Below are 6,617 nucleotides of genomic sequence, written 5' to 3' on the forward strand. Positions count from 1 at the left end.
AATGCAAACCGGTGGTGCGGTCTGAGCTCTTCCCTTTCTGCCATGTCCACACCTTCCCAGGCTGGGGTTTACTGTCTCTTTGTAACTCATGAATCCCCCTAAGGGACTGCTCAATAGGACGCAGGCAGTCTTCCATCTGCCTATGGGAACGGGTGAGAGTCAAGGATCTAGGGAAATACAAACCGCTCTCAAGCCATGGGATGGCATGACAAGGGATTGAGGAGACCCGTGGTGGGGGAGAGCGGAGGAAAGCACCTCAGGAGAAGCAAAGAGGGTCATGCTGCTACTGAGAGACCTCAGGGGAAAAGCCGAACACACATCCTGAACGCTGCTCCATTGAGGGGGATGTTCTGTTCTTGGAAACAACCCATAAAAGGGCTGCTGAATCTGGAACCAAAAAACAAAAAAAACCCATGCTTCTCAAAACTGGGCAGCTTGAAGATGCAAAATAAATACTATATATCTTCTGGATATATCAACGCTTCTTGTGGATTTGGGAGAAAGTCTTAATAACTTAAATTAACAAATGGTTTAAAACACTAGCCACCAGAGATTGAGCTTGCCTATGTTCCAAAGAGGGCCTATAGGTGGGAATCATGGCGACCAGCCTCAGTTTTCATTCTGATGGCAGCCACATGCCAACTTCTCTCAATCCCCTTCCCCCAGTCCTCGTAGATCACAGCCCTCCAGCATGTGTCCCGGCCATTGGGGTTGTCCCTTCTCCTTTCCTGAACCTTGGGAAGTTCTCAGGGCCTTTGGGTTATCCAACCAGGGAACAGTGCATCTGATGGAACCTTAATGTTGAAAGAGCCTGTGGGAGCCATGCCGATGGAGTCATCTGGGTTCCAAAGTGCTGGCTGGTCAACTGGGCAGGACCCCACAGCATGGGACTTATCAATGCCTTGGATGGCCCACCCATGGATGGCCCACCCCCAGTCATTTTGACAGATTCCTGTGGTAGCCCGGCCTTCAGCGACTCACACCATTGGCACAAAAAGTCTGCAGGAAGACATCAGCAACACTTGAGCCAAGAGCTGACCTTGGGCAGAAGGACATGCCCTGGTCCCTGTCCTCTAGATGGATTGTACCTTTCTCACTCCCACAAATTTCCCTCCAGGATTATAGCCCTAACATAACAAGATGCTTTGGAGAGTCTGGGGACTGTTTCTAGGACTGGCCCCAGTGAAGGCCCTTTCATGATTGCTTAGGATTTTGGCATGTGTTGTGGAACTCGAGTCATCTTTGGCCGCCCAAGATGAGCTTCCTAATTAAGTTTCCTTCTATCCCATTGCATTGCTTTCTATCTTGCTTTTCATTGTTTATGTTTATTAATTAAATAATCTAGTTTAATTTAATTTAATTTTATTATTATGATATGCTAGACACCATACAGTACATCATTAATTTTTGGTATAGTGTTCCATGATTCGTTGTTTGCATGAAACACCCAGTGCACCATGCAATACATGCCCTTCTTAATACCCATGACCGGCCTATCCCAATACCCACCCCCCTCTCCTCTGAAGCCCTCAGTTGTTTCCCAGAGTCCATAGTCTCTCATGGTTCATTCTCCCTTCTCTTTACACCCCTTCATTCTTCCCTTCCTTCTTCGACAAATCTCCCTGCTGTTTCTTATGTTCCATAAATGAGTGAAACTATATGATAATTGTCTTTCTCTGCTTGACTTCTTTCACTTAGCATAATCTCCTCTAGTCCCGTCCATGTTGCTGCACATGTTGGTTGATCATTCTTTCTAATGGCTGAGTAATATTCCATTGTATATATGGACCACATCTTCTTTATCCATTTTTCTGTTGAATGGCATCTTGGCTCCTTCCACAATTTAGCTATTGTGGACAATCCTGCAATGAACATTGGGGTCCATATGACCCTTCTCTTAACTACATTTATATCTATGGGGTAAATACCCAGTAGTGCAATTGCTGTTTCATAGGGTAGCTCTATTTTTAACTTTTTGAGGGACCTCCATACTGTTTTCCAAAGTGGCTGTACCGCCTTGCATTCCCACCAACAGTGTAAGAGGGTTCCCCTTTCTCCATATCCTCTCTAACATTTCTTGTGTCTTGCATTGTTCATTTTTGCCATTCTAACTGGCATAAGGTGGTATCTCAATGTGGTTTTGATTTGAATTTCCCTGATGGCTAATGATTTTGAACATTTTTTCATGTGTCTATTAGCCATTTGTATGTCTTCATTGGAAAAATGTCTATTCATATCTCCTGCACTACACCCCAGAACAACAGAATACTCATTCTTTTCGAATGCACCTGAAACTTTCTCCAGAATAGACCATATACTGGGTCACAAAACAGGTCTCAACCAATACCAAAAGACTGAGATTATTCCCTGCATATTCTCAGATAATAATGTTTTGAAACTCAATCACAAGGAAAAATTTGGAAGAAATTAAAATATTTGGAACCTGGGGCACCTGGGTGGCACAGCGGTTAAGCGTCTGCCTTCAGCTCAGGGCGTGATCCCGGGGTCCTGGGATCGAGCCCCACATCAGGCTCCTCCGCTATGAGCCTGCTTCTTCCTCTCCCACTCCCTCTGCTTGTGTTCCCTCTCTCGCTGGCTGTCTCTATCTCTGTCAAAAAATAAATAAAAATCTTTAAAAAAAAATAAAATATTTGGAACCTAAGAACCATCCTGCTTAATAATGGTTGGGTAAACCAGGGAATTAAAGAGCTTAAGCAATTTGTGGAAAGCAATGAAAACAAAAACACATCAGTCCAAAACCTATGGGACACTGCAAAGGCGAGCCTAAGGGAAAAATACATACCCATCCAAGCCTCACTCAAAACAATAGAAAAATCTAGAATGCAGTTTTTATATTCTTTTTTTAAGAGCTGGAGTTGGAGCAGAAGAACAGGCCTAACCCATACACAAGAATGCAATTGATCAAGATTAGAGCAGAGGTCAATGAATTAGAAACCTGGGAGCACAGTAGAGCAGATCAACAGAACTAGAAGCTGGTTCTTTGAAAGAATAAATAAGACTGGTAAGCCACTGGCCAGAGTTATTCAAAAAAATTGAGAAAGGACTCAAATTAATAAAATTATGAATGAAAGGGGAGAGATCACAACCAACACCAAGGAAAAAGAAACAAGCATTAGAAACTCTTATCAACAACTATATGCCAAAAAATGAAACAACCTGGAAGAAAAGGATGCCTTCCTGGAAAACTATAAACTAACAAGACTGAAACAGGAAGAAATTGATTATTTAAACACACCAATTAATTATGAAGAGATTGAAGCAGTGATCAAAAACCTCCCCAAAGAGTCCAGGGCCTGACAGATTCCCCTGGGATTTCTACCAAACACTCAAAGAAGAAATAATCCCTATTCTCCTGAAGCTGTTCCAAAAAATAGAAACAGAAGGAAAACTACCAAACTCATTCTATGAGGTCAGTATTACCTTGATCCCAAAACCAAGCAAAAACCCCATCAAAAAGGAGAATTACAGTCCAATATCCCTGATGAATATGGATGCCTAAATTATCAACAAGATCCTAGCCAGTAGGATCCAACAGTGCACTAAAAGGATTATCCATGTCAACCAAATGGGATTCATCCCTGGGATTCAAGTTTGATTCAACATTTGCAAATTGATCAGTGTGATATATCACATCAACAAGAGAAGTGACAAGAACCGTATGATCGTTTCAATTGATGCAGAAAGGACATTTGACAAAATAGAACATCGTTTCCTGATTAAAACCTTTAAGAATGTAGGGATAGATGGTACATTCCTCAATTTCATAAAAACCATCTGTGAAAACCTACAGTGAATATCATTCACAATGGGGAAAAGCCTAGAGCCTTTTCCTTAAAATCAGGAACATGACAAGGATGCTCACTCTTGCCATTATTGTTCAACATAGTACTAGAAGTCCTAGCAACAGCAATCGGACAACAAAAAAGAATAAAAATGTGTGCAAATTGGCAAAGAAGAAGTCAAATTCTCTCTCCACAGATGATGCGATACTTTACATGGAAAACCCAAAACACCCCCCCAAGTTACTGGACCTCATATAACAATTCAGTAATGTGGAAGGATACAAAATCAATGCTCAGAAATCAGTTGCAATTCTATACACAAATAATGAGACTGAAGGAAGAGAATTAGGAAATCAATTCCATTTACAATAGCACCAAAAACCATAAGATATCTTGGAATAAACTAGTGCTGGAAGAAACAATCATAAAATTTGGGTGGAGACAGAAAAGATCATGGATCACCAAGGAAACATTGAAGAAGAAAAAGAAATCTATGGACATCACGTTGCCTGATTTTAAGCTGTACTAGAAAGCTGTGATCACCAAGAAAACATGGTACAAAAAGAGACACGAGGGCCAATGAAACAGAATACAGACTCCAGAAATGGACCCTCGACTCTATGATCAACTAATATATGACAAAGCAGGAACAAACATCAAGGGGAAAAGACAGTCTCTTCAATAAATGATGCTGGGAAATTTGGACAGCTATATGCAAAAGAATGAAACTTGACCACTCTCTCACACCATACACAAAGATAAACTCCAAATGGATGACAGACCTTGATGTGACACAGGAATCCATGAAAATCATAGAGGGGAACATAGGCTGCAACCTCTTTGTCATTGGCCACAGCAACTTCTTTCATGACACATCTCCAAAGGCAAGTAAACAAAAGAAAAAATGAACTTGTGGGGCTTCATCAAGATAAAAAGCTTCTGCACAGCCAGGGAAACAGTAAAAACAAACAAACAAAAAAAAACAAAAAAAAAAACTAAAAGGGAACCCACATAATGGGAGGAGATTTTTGCAAATAAAACTACAGATAAAAGGCTGGCATCCAAGATCTACAAAGAACTTCTCAAACTTAATCCCCAAGAAACAAGTAATCAAATCATAAAATGGGCAGAAGATATGGACAGATGCTTTTCCAATGAAGACATACAAATAGCTAACAGACACATGAAAATGTTCAACATCATTAGCCATCAGAGGAATTCAAATCAAAACCACATTAAGATATGACCTTACACCAGTTAAAATCGTAAAAATGGACAAGGCAAGAAGCAACAAATGTTGGAAAGGATGTGGAGAAAGGGGAACACTCTTCCACTGCTGGTGGGAAAGCAAGTTGGTACAGCCACTTTGGAAAGCAGTGTGGAGATCCCTCAAAAAGTTAAAAGTAGAGCTATCCGATGACCCAGCAATTGCATTACTGGGTATTTACCCCAAAGATACAGATGTGGTGAAGAGAAGGGCCATATGCACTCCAATGTTCATAGCAGTGTTGTTCACAATAGCCAAACTGTGGAAGGAACCAAGATGCCCTTCATCAGACAAATGGATAAAGAAGATGTGGTCCATATATATGATGGAATATTACTCAGCCATCAGAAAGAATGATCACCCAGCAGTTGCAGCAACATGGATGGGACAGGAGGAACTTATGCTACATGAAATAAGCCAAGCAGAGTAAGACAATTATCATATGGTTTCACTCATTTATGGAACATAAGGAATAACAGGGAGATGGGTAGGAGAAGGAAGGGAAAAATGAAGAGTGGGTAACCAGAAGGGAACCTGAACCACGAGAGACTGTGGACTCTGTGAAACAAATTGAAGGTTTTATAGGGGAGGAAGGGTGTGGGACTGGCTAGCCCAGTGATGGGCATTAAGGAGGTAATGTATTTCATGGAGCACTCGGTGTTATACACAAACAATGAATCATGGAACACTATATCAAAAATTAATGATGTACTGTATGGTGACTAACATACCATAATTTTAAAAATTAAATTAAATTAATTAATAAACATAAACAATGAAAAAAAGATAGAAAACATTGTAATGCGATAGAAGGGAACTTAATTATTAGGCTCGTCTTGGGTGGCCAAAGGTGACTGGAGTTCCACACACCCATGCCAAAATCCGAAGCAATCGTGGAAGGGCCTTCACTGGGGCCAGTCCTAGACACAGTACCCCAACTCTCCAAAGCACCTTGCTATGTCAGGCCTATAATCCTGGAGGGAAACTTGTCGGAGTGGGAAAGGCACATTCCATCCTGAGGACAGGGTCGGGGCACGTCCACTTCCCCAAGGTCCAGCACTAGGCACAAGTGTTCTCAATGTGTTCCTGCAGGCTTTTGCCTCAATGGTCTGAGCCACTGAAGGCAGGGCTACCACAGGAAGCTGTCAAAATGATTGGGGGTGGGCCATCCAGGGGTCGGCCATCCTAGGCATTAGTAAGTCCCATGCTGAGGAGTCCTGCCCAGTCGACCGGCCAGTGCTCTGGAACCGAAGTGACTGCATCTCAATAGATGCCAAAAAAGCATATGACAAAATAGAGCATCTTTTCTTGAAAAGATCCCTCCACCATATAGGGATAGAGGGAACATAACTCAATACCCTGAAAACGACATATGAAAGGCCAAAGTGAATATTTTCTCCAATGAGGAAAAGATTAGAGCTTTTCCCATAAGGTCAGGACCACAACAGGGATGTCCACACTCATCCCTGTTGTTGGACATTGTACTGGAAGTCCTAACCTCAGCAGACAAAGAAAGAAAGAGAGAGAGAGAGAGAGAGAGAGAAGAA

The sequence above is a fragment of the Ailuropoda melanoleuca genome, unplaced genomic scaffold (assembly GCF_002007445.2).
Source record: "Ailuropoda melanoleuca isolate Jingjing unplaced genomic scaffold, ASM200744v2 unplaced-scaffold7743, whole genome shotgun sequence".
NCBI lineage: Eukaryota > Metazoa > Chordata > Mammalia > Carnivora > Ursidae > Ailuropoda > Ailuropoda melanoleuca.